The sequence below is a fragment of the Bufo gargarizans genome, chromosome 6 (genome assembly GCF_014858855.1).
Source record: "Bufo gargarizans isolate SCDJY-AF-19 chromosome 6, ASM1485885v1, whole genome shotgun sequence".
NCBI classification, from domain to species: Eukaryota; Metazoa; Chordata; class Amphibia; order Anura; family Bufonidae; genus Bufo; species Bufo gargarizans.
The window spans coordinates 294,113,065-294,126,968 of record NC_058085.1 but is presented as its reverse complement, the minus strand read 5'-3'; the positions used below and the strand labels follow the sequence as shown (position 1 = coordinate 294,126,968).

The window sequence follows — 13,904 nt, the reverse complement described above, 5'->3', positions numbered from 1 at the left end:
CCACCGGAAAGCCCGGCACTTTTTCCTATAGTGTGCAGGCACGACCACTGCTGCTCAATTGCAGGCTGGTTGTAACCATGGAAACGAGAAGTGTATAATGTGATGGAAAAATTACTCAAGCCAGCAAAGGAGACAATATGGACAATCACAATACATTAGCAAGTGCCTTGTATTAACTTTCTCTACATGACAAATGCCATTTGCTGAAGTAAAACAACCCCTTTAAATGGAATCCATCACCAGTTTTATGGTGTCCTAACTAAGGGCAGCATATACCAGTGACAGATCCCCTTAGCAGAATGCTGGGTCACTTTCTTTAATTGAGCCATTTTGCTAAAATCTTGTATTGAACATCTCCAGCGCACGTCGAACAAGTCCTGATATTCATGAGCTCCTGAATCTCCCCGCCCAACTGCTGCTGATTGACAGTTTTTTCCATAAGAATCAGCAGCAGGTGGGCAGGGAGAGCCAGGAGCTCATGAATATTAGGACTTGTTTGACGTGTCCTGGAGATGTTCAATACAAGATTTTAGCAAAATGGCTCAATTAAAGAAAGTGACCCAGCATTCTGCTAAGGGGATCTGTCACTAGTATATGCTGCCCTTAGTTAGGACACCATAAAACTGGTGATGGATTCCCTTAAGTCAGAAAAAACAGAGATATAAATTTTAAAAATCGCAAATGTTACTGAATCTTTTCCCACAAAAAATATATACCAAGGGGGGCTGTGACTCTTCGAAAGTATCTAGGACTATCAAAAGAGCAACAGAGCTGTCATGCCATTATCCCAATTCTACAGCTGCTATTATAAGGATTACCTTCAGATAACATCTTCCCCTCACAGCAACAGTAAACTGAGAATGGATTACCTATCTATTTGGGAGGTCTTATCTTATTTGTGCTGACTGCTACAGAAGGACTATATTTAGTATTTCATTTTTAATGGCATAGTACTGCCAAAATGAAAAAAAATGCAGCCAAAAATTTAGTGTCCCATAAATACCTTTATCCGCAAAAACGTTATTAGCCGTGTAAACATTCCATAAAAATTACATTTTCTTTCTTGTTTTCTTGATGTCTCTACAGTAACAGCGTTACATATAATCCATCTTTTTTCTAATAAATTTGAGCACACGCTCTGTGTGGGGATCCGATCTGAACATATTGATTCCCCTGAGCACGAGCTAGCACAACATGCCCTTGCATTGCCGAAACACGATTATATCTAGCATGCTAATTCTCCAAATAATTATGGAAGGAATCATGTATGAATGCCAAATGGTATTATTAAAACTATTTATAGAAGGTGTTTTTATTTTTTTTACAGCGATATTACCTGTGATTAAAATATGATGAGGTTTTGTGTTGTATAAATCTCATAGGTCCCCTCAGATAGAATTAGAAGACTGTATTGTACAATATTACTATTTCTTTACGCAGTCTGTATGTTTTACTTTCCAATTATTATTCTCAGCTGCTTCTTTATAATGCCTGGGTAATTAGTTTAATGTGATAGATTGTTGCCTGATTCCTCAGTTTGATAAAATACTGTGTGTAAGCAAAATTATGATTAAATATTTTTGTTTGTTAGTAATAACCATCATAATTATCCAGCACTAGGCTGTAAATATCGTTAGGCTTAAGTATAAAATTGTCGTGGTGGGAAACTGCATTATTTAGTCATGTTAGATGGGGGTGTATACATGTGCTTTATTTCTCTGCTCTGATATTTAAAAGGGTTTTCTGACATTTTAAGGGCTCATGCACACAACTGTTGTTTGGGTCCGTGTCCGAGACGCAAAAAGTGCAGACACTTCAGAGGGGCCACAAAAGATGTTGATAGCACTCCGTGTGCAGACTACATCCGTTGCTCCTTTTCATGGCCCCGCAAAAAATAATAGATGTCGTATTCTTGTCTGTTGTGTGAACAACATTTCTATCATAGGCCGCCCGGTCCGTAAATTGCGGAACCCACATGGCCAACATCCGTGTTTTGCAGATCTGCAATTTGCGCACCGAAGGCAGCAGCGCTCACAGCTTACAGCTCACGAAGCACAGTGCCGTACATTATATAGTGGCTGTGCTTGGTATTGCACTCAGCCCCATTCACTTGAGTGGGGCTGAGCTTGCGCCTAGGTCACATGACCGATATTTGTGATGTCACTGGCCTAGGAAATGCAGGGAGAAGGCTGTGGTGCCCACAGGAGCGCCACCACCTTCTCAAACAGCTGATTGGTGGGGGGTCCCCGGTGTCTGCCCCCCACAGATTAGATATTGATGACCTATCCTGAGGATAGGTCATCAGTATTAAAATGTCAGAAAATCCATTTAAGACATTTTTTACAACATGATGTATTGTATATATCTATAAACATGTAGATGTTGTATGCGGCCTCTTGTAACATGTCCCCGGTAGGGGCATCTGTCACACATCAACGTATAGACACCATATACACTTTTGTTTTATGAATATTGTACGGAATAGCGTAGTCTCCTGCTGATGTGAGCTTTTATTTTAGTTTTTTTATGACGGAGAGTGGGGCGCCAAAATAAATCTCTGCACAGGTTGCCATCTAACCGTGTGGACCAGCTCAGCAGAGATATAACGTACACTATTTTAGCCTCTGGTGGGCTCATGGAGCCCCATGGATATACTTGGCGTGTACATCAGGAGCTTTTCTCTGTGTACACTCAAAGCTGTACATATCTATGTGTGACAGTGGTCCATCAGATTATAGCATTTTTCAACCTAAAATATCCTTTAGTGACCCATCCTAAACTGAAAACCACATTCAACTCCGTGGCATATGCATTTCAAAGATAAAATGCCTGTGATTGGAGTTGGACACACCAGTTAGCACATTACACTTGGATAAATGTAAGAGTACGGCTACACGGTGACACTGGTCGTAGCCAGGATTGCAGGGGCATTACAGTATAGCTGTGATCCCATATAAATTAATGGGGTCACAGCGCGAGTCGCATGTGTAGGCCTGACTGCAAACCCTGAATCTCAAAAAATCCAGCTGAGTTGGGTTTTTACAATTCAGGGGTCGCAGTTGCTGCATTTCTATGGGATCACTGCTATACTGCAGTGATCCTGCAATTCTGGCCACGACCAGTGTCACCATTTAGCCGTATCCTAAAGCCAGTCACTGGATTCTGTATTGCTGAAGTGTGTGTACCAGTACTGTACTGCTTTCTACCTATGCTTCATATACTGTACTGCTGTCCACCAGTACTATATGTACTATACTACATGCATTGTACTGCTATCTAGCTGTATATCATGTACTGTACTGCTCTCTACATGTATTACATATACTGTACTGCTCTCTACCTGTACTCTGTGTACTGTACTGCTCTCTACATGTACTATATGGACTGTACTATTCTCTAACCATGCTTCATGGACTGCACTGATATATACTTATGCTGAATGCAGTTTGCATTGTGAAGTACTTTCCCCAAAGTAAATCTGGATGTACAGTAAGTTTATATTCCTGTAAACTACTCTATAAAGATGTCAGGCTATTTGGACTAGACCAATTGTAATTTAGCAACTAATATACTTTAATTTATAGTAAAATAAAAGGTCAACTTCTCAAGTAAACTTGAGAAAATATTTTTAACATGTATTATGTAGATAAAATATAAGATAAGATAGCAGCAAACAGAATAAACACATTCTCAAATGGAAAATGATTTTGGGCCTGACTAGTAAAGGTCAGGAGGATTAGGAAAACCTATTCAATTATTATTTTAGGAATTGTTTATGTATGGTTGTTTTTTTCTGTCTGTCTCCACTTTGTAATAGATACTTTACAACAAGGACAGTGTCAGATCTCTCTCACTACTGTAGATGTCCATACTGGCTTAGTTTCAGAGCTTATATCGGGCATTAGCAATATGGCGAAATCCAAAAGTCAGATGTGGAGTTTTCACAGATTTGCCACAGATTTCACCCTATTCTTTGTAAAGGGTAAAATCTACTGCTTAAATTGAAATGCTGTGGATTTAACCTATTAGTGACTGCCAATACGTGTTTTTACGGTAGCTTTAAACCTGCACAGATGCCTTTTTACGGCCGGGCACAGGTATCTTATGCTGAGTGGAGCGGGTGTCCATCTGTCTAGTGACAGGCAGGCACCTAGGACAGATTATCTGACAGATATTCTGACTAATCATTGGTTTTATGGCCGTTTACACACACAGATCTTTTGTTATACACACCAACTATTGGTCTGAATGGACAGAAATTGATAATCTGTTGGTGTAATACAGCCAGTGTTGGAGAAACATCTGATCCTGGCTGTTTAATTCCTTAGAATCTGCAATCAATAGGAACCACAGCATTTAAGAAGGTTTCAGAGGGTATTTAGGATCCGGCTACGCAATGGCATCCCGTGAATGCATTTGTGGGCTTCCAATGCCTTTACATGACAGCTGGGAGTCTAATGAAGTTCCCCATGTCTTTTTTCTGTAAATGCCTAATAGATTGCCTTTTTTATTTTTTTACTTATAAGCCAGCCAAAAAAAAAATGGAATAAAAATGTAATCAAAATGTATCCAAAAATAGTATCAATGAAAACCACAATTTGTTCCTCAAGAAATTAAGCCCAGGCACAGATCTGTCAAAAAAAAAAAAGAAAAATGATTGATCTTGGGATGTGGTGATCCAAAAATCGTATGTTTTTTTTTTAAAAAATGGGTTTTTATTGGGCAAAAATAATAAAACATTTTTTAAATTAAACATTTGAAATTAAAAAAAATACTGACCTTGAGAATAAAGTTATTATATTATTCATGGAAAAAATGAACATCGCAAAATAAAAAAAAGTCAGTGGCAGATTTGCCGGTTTTTTTTCTGTTCACCCCCAGAAAGACTTGATAAAAGTGAGTACCCCAAAATGGCTCTATAAAAAATTACAAGTTTTCCCAGAACAAACAAGCCCTCATACGGCTAGCTCTTGAAATGGGACTTTTGGGATTTTTTTTTAAATACCATCCACTTTGCTACCTCTGTAAACACTGTGGATTTTCTACATGCAATTCCAAAGCAGAAAATGTGCAGCATATATGCCCCATATGAACACTATGCATGTATGGGTTCAAAATGATCTAGTCCAAAACTGTGCCATGAGTTATCATGGTGTTTAGCCATTCTGTATATCAGAACCTTCTACATAATACGCATTCTGACTGCAGGGGAAATATCTTGTCAGATGATGCCCTCCCTCTAGCTCAGGGGTGCACAACGTTTCCTGGTTGGGGGCCACATTGCCAGACTGAACCAATGACGAGGGCCGAAATTAAAATTTAAAGGTGTTTTAACAACTGAAATACTGTATTTATGGTATATTGAACACACATTATATAACATTAATGTCTAGTTACACTTCCAGGACTCCCATTTAATGGAAGCATACATGAAAAATACATGTGAGCAGCCACAAGACATAGGCATACATGTCTGTTACCAGATGGTTGGGGGCCGCACAGAATGGTATAAAGGGCCGCATGTGGCCCCCGGGCCGCAGGTTGTGCACCCCTGCTCTAGCTGATTGCCAGGGGTTAGAGAAGCTGGAGCAGAGATGATCTCTGTGTAGGTTTCCATTTAAATAGGTGCATGTATGAAATTAGTTGGGAAAATAGTGTGATACCTACCTCTAGACACCAAAAGGGACAACAATATAGGTACAGTGCTTTTCAGGTTTCTTTCACATTAAAGCGGTATTCCAAGTTATTTTGTTGTTCTTTGTATGTTTCTAACTAATCAAATGTAACAGCTTTACCATGCACTTACTGCATCTGTAGTTGCTCCTTTCTCATATTTCACTGAGGGTCACATGACCTGTGATGTCAGCTTTTCTCCCTGCTCTGATAATGTTTCGGTGCACAAGCCTGTAAGAGCAGATGTGTTTCTATACACAAGATGTCACTGTGGTGGCCACGCCCCCTTCACTGCCGTCTGCTGCTGTCTGCTCCCTCCCTGGAATCTTAACCCCTTTAGCTGCACAGACTCAGGGCTGAAGGCTTTACTGAGTAGCTGCAGACAGTGAGGAGACAAATGATGGGCACAGGAGCTGACAGAGGAGTTCTGCAGAGCATTGCACAACAGGTAGGGGGAAGATCCTGTGTGTATCAGCAGTGTCATTGTACAGCTGGGACTTGTAGTCCTACTCATACAACATGCTGCTGAGTCTCCCAGCAGTCAGACATGTCACTCAGGGCAGAATTATTCACTCCGTTAGCAGTGCAGGAGGAGGTGCAGAGATTGTTGGAGGTAAACAAAGAGGAGAACCAGAGAAATGAGAAAATAGAAATTTTGTTTACCTAAAACTTGCTTAGCTCAGTTATATATTGCTGCCCATCAGATTTACAGTGCTTTATATATTTTTTTTCATAATGCGGACAACCCCTTTAACGTTAGGATTGTCTGTCAGACTGTTCCCTTGCCAGATCCGTACTAACGCTAACACACGTGCTGTGGTTCTTGTCCGGCCGCCTTTTGGCATGTTTGCCGTGCTGCGGCCGCATTTCCGACCCATCCGAATTATAGTTAAAGGGGCCAAAGTGGACTTCGGCAGAACACGTGTGCTAGCATTAGTACGAATCGGGCAGGCTATTCCCAAACTTAACGCTAATGTGAAAGAAGCCACACTCTCCTTTCATAGACCCCTGAATGACATCTATTTGGATATGACATGTTTTCTTCTCTACATTGATGCATGATGATGTTTTTTACATTACTTAAATAGAACTCTGATGGCGGCCCATGTTGTCAGGGGCATAACCAGGGCTAATATAGCTAAAGATCTGCATATTAATGTCATCCGGGCTTTTGGTAGGAGCTAAGGAAGTTTAGGATATGGAGGAGGAAAGTACAACTTCAGAGGGAAACACCTTAATGTTTTTATTGTATTGTCATTTATTCCCGCCACATGTAAAATCCTGTTCTGTATCTTCAGTCGTCTATCTGAGGCAATAACATTTTCTAGCTTGGAGTAATATTACTGTACATTTCTTCACATAAGCATTTTGTTGCATGAAAAATGTGCTCCACTAATGCTGTTCATTTCCTAACCCATTTGTGTATGTTGCAACTCCAGCCCCTGACGCTTACTGGTACATTTTTATAATCGAATAGGGAACATATTTACATAGTATTTACTGGTAAGAAAACCTCATTCCACTGGCCTGTACAGCGATATTGCTGTTAATGGCAAAAATATTGTTTACGGTATTGTGCAATTTCTGTCTGAAGCTTTGAAATGCAAATATAAATGTCTTCCTTTTTATTTACTGGTACATTACTTAGAATGACTGTTTCTGCATACTTTAGGCATGAATAATTCCCTTCACAAAATGACTGTTTCAGAAACCACATTTGCTTCTCATTCTGCTTCTCAACACCCACTCACAATAATTGTCTTTTGTAGCAGTTTTTTTTGTCCTTGTGTTTAAGAATATTTCAGATTGAAAGTCTGTAGATGGGATTACACAGAAAATGAGCGCCTATTCTGAAATATTATCACTTTACAATTATATAGGCTGTAATGGATTATTTTAACAAACTGAAGAAAATGACAAATGTCAATATTATAAAAACTTTGGGGGGCATTTTTCAACACCTGTTTTTTTTTTTTTTTTTTTCCGCCGGTCTTGATTCCCACTGCGCCGCTGGAGGATGCGCCAAAGTTGTGTAGAGGAGCAGGTCTCTCATACATTTGTGATATTTTTCTACTGGCCGTGCGACGGGCTTAAATTTACAGCAGCCTCCTAGCTGCCATAGATTTCTGTCTTTTTCACTACAGAAAATTGGCATGAATAAAGATATAAATGTGGCAGGCCTGCTTCTTCGCCCTCGCCATGCCCCCTATTCTTATCACTTCAGAAAAGTGTCATGAAGGTGGAAAAGTTGCAAATTTTTCTGCAGAAATAGCGTGTTTTTAATGGCACAAAAGTAATACTTTATACAATAAAGAACATTGTATAGCGCCAACATATGCCAAAGCGCATAGGTCTTTACCAAATCTCAGGAACCTGAAGGCTCATACAGTCTGGTGTTTTAGGTTGGCCATTCACATTTACAGCCTTTACGCATTAACCTGTGTGTGCTCGGAATGGGGAGATGCTTCTGGTGGTGGCTTGTTTTCCTGAGAACTCAAGGATCAGGCATGTTAAAATCCAGCAGCCCAATCCTCATGCCTGACACCTGCCATCGGGGGAGAGTCGGGAGGCCCCCATACACATTAGATCATCAGCCAGTCCCATCAAAATTTAAGTCTGTCCAATATACACGCCTTTATTAGGCATATTTCAGACGCAGATGGCGGTGCAAATAACAGCTAACTTAGCCCCGCTCATGCCGGTTCTAAAATTGTGGGCGGGTAAGGGGTAGGCCGGCAGACCCGTCTCATTCACCGTTTTCTACGCCTGTTTTAGGTGTAGAAATTGGTCTAAATGTAAGGCAGCAAGGAAGCCGTCTTACATTTGGAACTGGCACTGGATGTGCCGAAGTTATGTAGCGCCCTGCACCGCCAGCACAGGGCCTTTATTAATAAATGTGCCCCTAAATGTGTATGACCAGCTTTACATGCACATGGCAGTGTAGTTTATGCAGATTTTCCATGTAGATTTTCACATGGATTTTGCTGCATTTCTGCACCAAATTCGCACCAAAACCTGCATGTCTCATTTGTGGATTTTTTCAGTTTTTGATGTGATTTTAATGCAAAGGGTGAGATATGGACAGAAGATCCGCACAAACAATTGACATGCTGCGGTTTTCAAAATCTGCTCCAAAGGTCAATTTTTGAACCCTGTAGATGAGATTTTAAAAATCTCACATAAACACCATGTGCATGTGACCTTACAGTACAGTAGGCCGCACTTTATGTATGGTATGTATGGTTAACCCCTCCATCAGCCTTACTCTTGTTCCTCCCTTTGTGTCCTCCCCTCCCTCTACAGCCCTTACATATGTACACATGCTGTTCACTGTATAACTATGTGAATATTCCCTTTAGAAAGCCCGCTGTGCCTACAGGTACATCTGGTCCTGTGCTGGGTGCACCTGGTTGCAGCTTGACACTCTTGAATAAAAGAGGTCTAGCATCAGCCTAGCACCTTCTTAGACGGGGCTTCTTTCTGTCTGCTGGTCAAGAATGTTATGCTGGGAGATTCACAGGCGATAATTTGATCTATATGTCTATCCGTCTGCCACTAGTGTATATACGTCATTTTCAGATGTTATGAAGACACACTGACTTCAGGCGGGATTTACACCCTCTTAGTTTCCCAATCACCCCTATAAAATATGATGTACTTTGTTTTTGTTTAGTTTTTTTTTATAAAAAGTATGGATGTAGTTACCTTTATGTGTAGTGGTGACAGATTAGCCTAAGGTGCAGCTGAATGGAACAGGCAAGGCCTGTATTAATAAAAGACTGATATTTATCCAAAGGATTTGTAAAGAGATCAGAGGAATTTAGGCATTTTGTAAATGCTTTTCGAAGAGTAAAGAAAATAATTAGGAAAACTGTTCAAATTTAACTCCACGAGGCCTTGTGACTTTGCCTACAAAGCAAAATTTATGTGAAGCATAATTTATTTTTATTAATGAAGTTGTTATACTTTTACCTACTTTTGCCTTTTCCATCCAAAACCTAAAAGATCCATACATTGATGAATGATAGGTTATAACAGCACAGTTTGGCATGATGTGTATTATGCCAAGAGGGTCTCCCAGAGATAGAGAACCATCTCGCTAGCGCCACCTTCTGGAATTGGCTTCCGACTTTGGGATAGGACCAGGGAAAATAGCCAAGCCTAATATCCATCGGTAGAGAGCTGTTTCCGGGTACTTGCCTCTCATCAATACGTATTAGGATTCTGGCTGGCTAAGTGTGATGCCATGAGTAGCTTAGGCCGGTGTGAATCTCCTTAAAGAGACCAGCTGTGTGTCAGACCCTCATACACTTTATATTGATGACCTGTCCTTAGGATAGGCTATCAACATCTTTTCCCGGAGAACTCCTTTAACAAAATTGGCTTCTTAGTATTCTGAATATTATATCTTTGCCCTGGAACAGTCACAGATTTCAGGCTTTACCCAGAACAGAAAGAGAAGAAGACGACCCCAGAAGTCCCCCAGCATATATAGCAAGGGCAGTGCCCGTATAATAAACAAATATAGGGGGACACCCGAAAGAAAATGACTCGGTACAAGCTCCGAGCATGACGGCAGAAAACAGAAGAAAAGAGCTTAGAGTACCATTAATTAGAAAAATATATACGCTTTTATTAAATTCATGATAAAAAACACACATATAGTGAATGCCAAGGACAGGGTAAGGGAGCAGGGGAAAAGAAAACGAGCGCCATCCTGGATGGACACACTGGTCACAACGTATAATGGTCTATCAATAGGGTTACTGCAGATATGGGAAAAACAACTAATAATGTATGGTACAATGACCAACCCATAGGTGCAGACCTGATGAATAATTTATTGTAGAGGGTGAGTGGAGATCAAAAAATGGTCAAACCGCCATGGCTATAGTGCATAGTATATGGTACGAAAAACATAGGTCATACAAGGTGTAGACAGTGTACCAATAGATCAACAATGATGGACCAGGCGAAAGTTTCTTGATCTATTGGTACACTGTCTACACCTTGTATGACCTATGTTTTTCGTACCATATACTATGCACTATAGCCATGGCGGTTTGACCATTTTTTGATCTCCACTCACCCTCTACAATAAATTATTCATCAGGTCTGCACCTATGGGTTGGTCATTGTACCATACATTATTAGTTGTTTTTCCCATATCTGCAGTAACCCTATTGATAGACCATTATACGTTGTGACCAGTGTGTCCATCCAGGATGGCGCTCGTTTTCTTTTCCCCTGCTCCCTTACCCTGTCCTTGGCATTCACTATATGTGTGTTTTTTATCATGAATTTAATAAAAGCGTATATATTTTTCTAATTAATGGTACTCTAAGCTCTTTTCTTCTGTTTTTTACCCAGAACAGGCAGTTTCTCCTGTGCTCATAGTCTCCCCCTACTGAACAATGCATTTTATATGGCATGCCAAGTGCAATGAGGGAAGGGATATTAAAACCTCTATCTTGATATTCTGAATCCAAAAAGTGGTTCTTAGGCTACTTTCACACTAGCGTTCGGGGTTCCGCTTGTCAGTTCCGTTTGAAGGCTCTCACAAGCGGCCCGTACGGCCCCAATACATTCTGAGTCAATGCGGATCCGCCCAGAATGCCTCAGTCTGGCACCGTTTGGCCTCCGTTCCGCTCAGCAGACGGACACCCGAACGCAACTTGCAGTGTTCGGGTGTCCGCCTGGCCGTGCGGAGCCAAACAGATCCGTCCAGACTTACAATGTAAGTCAATGGGGACGGATCCGTTTGAAGTTGACACAATATGGTGCAATTTCAAACGGATCCGTCCCCCATTGACTTTCAATGCAAAGTCTGGACGGATCCGTCTGACTAACTTTCAGACTTAGAATTTTTTATGAAATATAATGCAGACGGATCCGTTCTGAACGGATACCATCTTTTGTATTATAGGAGCGGATCCGTCTGTGCAGACACCAGACGGATCCGCTCCGAACGCAACTGTGAAAGTAGCCTTACCTGTGACACTCATTCAGCCGCTGACCTGACTTACTAGACAGAGTTTTCTTACTCTGTCAGCAATGACTACTATACTATTGCACCCTATAGAGAAGAACGTGAACCAGGGGAGCAGTGCAATATTTATATGTGACCCGAATTGCACTTCAACCATAACAAAGGTAAAGGTTCAGTTACCACGGACTCTATTTGACAGATGTGCCTATAAACCTTTGAGATTGCCCTACTTGAGTGGATATACTGCAAGATGACTCTCTTTTATGCAGACCTCGTGATTGTCCTCGCTCTCTCCTTGTGCCTCGGGCACTGCAGCTCGATGTAGTTCTCTCCAGTTCTGTGAAATGTAATATTCTATACTCCTGGCATTGGTCACTTTGTGGGAAATGATTCTTAATATAAAATTGCGAAATAATATTACACGGTGGCACAAAAGCTGGTACTTTATATTGTCTAGTCTCTTTAGTTCTGCGGTGGTTGGAGTTTTTATCGATGTGCATTTGGAAATGTTGAAAGCCCCCGTACTTGCCGTGTATAGTTGTCTCTATTAGTAATGTTGATGAAAGTAATGTAAGTTAGTCTGTCTGTTCCAGACAAATACATCACCAGCTGAGAAACAAGAGTTGATTGAAGTGCATTTACCAAGGCCCTTCATATTTTACACTGGATTTGTAGGACTAAATGTTCTTTTGCTCCTGAAAACAATTTGCTTTATATTCTGCACCATAAATGTCATTGTTTGGCAGAGGGTGTGATTGTTCATCATGGATATGGAAATTAGATGAAGTATTTAAAGTTTCTCTGAAGGTATGACCCGAGGCCTGGTGTGTATCATTGCATTTCTATGCCCTTATCTATCCGGTTGCTTTTTTTTTACCTGCTTTCAGGTGCACAAGCAGCTGTCAGTTTTTCATTGTAAAGATTTTTATGAAGGCTGACAACATATGATGAATATCTGGTGGTGGCATTCGAGACTCCTTATCATTATGTATGAAAACGGCAGAACATCAACTGCATGGAAGAGATGGTAGTTTTATGTCGAAATTGTGTCTCTTCATCAAACTCAATCATGGAAAGGAAATTTCACTTCCCTTCTGCAAAACGGTTTTCCATTTTGCTTAAAAACACTTCCTTATGCAATATTTAGTTTTTGTTGTATTTTTGATCCAGTTGTTGCCATCACGATATTATTTACCATTTGTAGCTCAAGACAGGGCCGTAACTTTATCTGTTCAGTTATTAAGATGTTTGCTTTTTTGGGGGGTGAAACGTAGTGTTTTTATAGTATGTTTTTTATACTGGGTTAAAATATAATAAAGAAAAGGGGTAAAATTGGTCTGCATGATTAGCATGCAACTGCCATCTCTGCAAGGTTATTCAGGAATGTCCTAGCACAGATGAACGCAGACCACCCAAACGTGTATAGTTGAGTGGAAGTCAGGAACTAGTTGATGGTTATATTACAGACTCACATATTTACGTGTGTAGACCATTACAACATCTCTGTAGGCATGGTCAAAAGGGTAATAGTTCTGTTTATGGTATCCTGTTTCTTCTACATGTTGTCTGCATTCGGTGTCGCGGACCTGGAGCTTTTTCGGGAACATTGCCCCTTATAATGAGAGATTTGAGTAAGTTACTAACCGTGCAGATACATGATGTAATCTTCAATATGGCTGAAATGTATCATCAGCGGTAGACATATAAGCGAGTCAGTGTGTCTAAATGCAACATGTCAATTCACTGGGAGTCCTGTGGCTTCATTGAAGCATCAGTGATCATCCAAAAGGTTACATGATGAAAACTTTGTAATCCATCTTTCCACATCGAGTAGGTTCGGGTAAGGAGTGAGGCAGTGGTTTTCCAATGTGGCTTTACATGTCGAACATAAAATCCTTGACTGCAGCATGTGGCCTTCAGGTCCTTGCCGGTGTTTGGGGCTGCACAGTAGAATGCACATATGAGCAGTGCCGTAAGGCCAATATGTAACATGTAGGTCTAGCACTCGTTTATCAATCACTTAAAATTACTTGTGACTTGGCATTAGAGATTTAAGAATGTTATTAGAGAGTATGTTAAATAGGGGTTTCAATAGACAAGCAGCCACAGATTGTGTCTCCCTTGTTATTTTGGCAAAATATCTGCAGGCTGCGAGCTGCTAATGATATCTGTCGGTCTTTTTTTCTTTTCAACAGAAAAGACTCTCATATTTTTTTCCCTCATGAGATTTGAGGACAGTTTT

General features: G+C 40.6%; 1 protein-coding gene across 1 annotated transcript in view; it reads left to right on the top strand.

Moving 5' to 3' along the window:
- ARID5B (AT-rich interaction domain 5B) overlaps positions 1-13,904 on the top strand; it is a 288,628-nt gene that overhangs the window by 123,915 nt on the left and 150,809 nt on the right. The gene's annotated exons all lie outside the window — the stretch shown is intronic.